Here is a 1,011-nt window from a genome sequence, read left to right as displayed (position 1 = left end):
TTCTCACTTATAATGAGAGCTGAAAAATGAGATCACATGGACACAGGAAGGGGAACAACACTCACTGGGGCCTTTCGGGAGGCAGAGCGTTAAGAAAAACAGCTACTGCATGCTGGGCTTAATACCTAGGTGATGGGTTGACAGGTGCAGCGAACCACCATGGCACACGTTTACCTTAGTAACAAATCTGCACATCCTGCACATATACCCCAGAACTTAGAAACGAAACGAAACAAAAGAAAACGAAAAAGCAATAGCAAAACGCTAAAGGCAAAATAAAGTTTCAAACTCAGAACGTGACAGACCAATGTTTGGTTCAAATCATGGTTCTCAACCCAGGTGCCATAAGGCCAGGATAAAGAATTTGATTACATATTGTAAATAAGACATGCAGCAAATGACCAGAAAGATTATTCTCAACATATGTGTGTCTTCTAATTCAATGGTGACGCTATCTACCGGGACATAGCTTTAGATTCCAAAGGGCCGAGTCCCGCCAGACAGGCCTCCCACACTAATAACAATGGGAAGCCCCACGTTGTTTTACCTGTGCTTCTCAGCAACTGGCTATAAATCAGGTTGCCACCACTCCCAGATTTAGTTGCATTCATTGGCTGGAAGAGCTCACAGCACGCAGGGAAACACTTACATTTGCCGTTGTATTTTAGCGGACTTTGCAAAAAGTTCAGAAATAAATGCGGGGCCCGGCGTGTGGGGAGGGGTGCACTACCTTCCAGGAAGTGTTATCCACAAGCTCTCTGAACCCAGTCCTTTTGGGTTTTTATGGAGACCTCATTCTATAGGCATGACGGGTTAAACCATAGGCTATTGGTGATCAACTCCACCTGAGGCTCTCAACCCTCCCTGGAAATTGGGGTTGAGGCTTTGCCATTCTCAGTCTGACTAAAAGAATTTACCCAAACGGAATTTTAAAACAGATGAGCATAACTGGAATCTTAATTAGATGATTGGATTATCTGGAGCCACACCTTGATATTCCTAACCCGAGCA

The sequence above is a fragment of the Pan paniscus genome, chromosome 17, assembly GCF_029289425.2.
Source record: "Pan paniscus chromosome 17, NHGRI_mPanPan1-v2.0_pri, whole genome shotgun sequence".
Lineage (NCBI taxonomy): Eukaryota > Metazoa > Chordata > Mammalia > Primates > Hominidae > Pan > Pan paniscus.
This window is presented reverse-complemented; position numbering follows the sequence as displayed.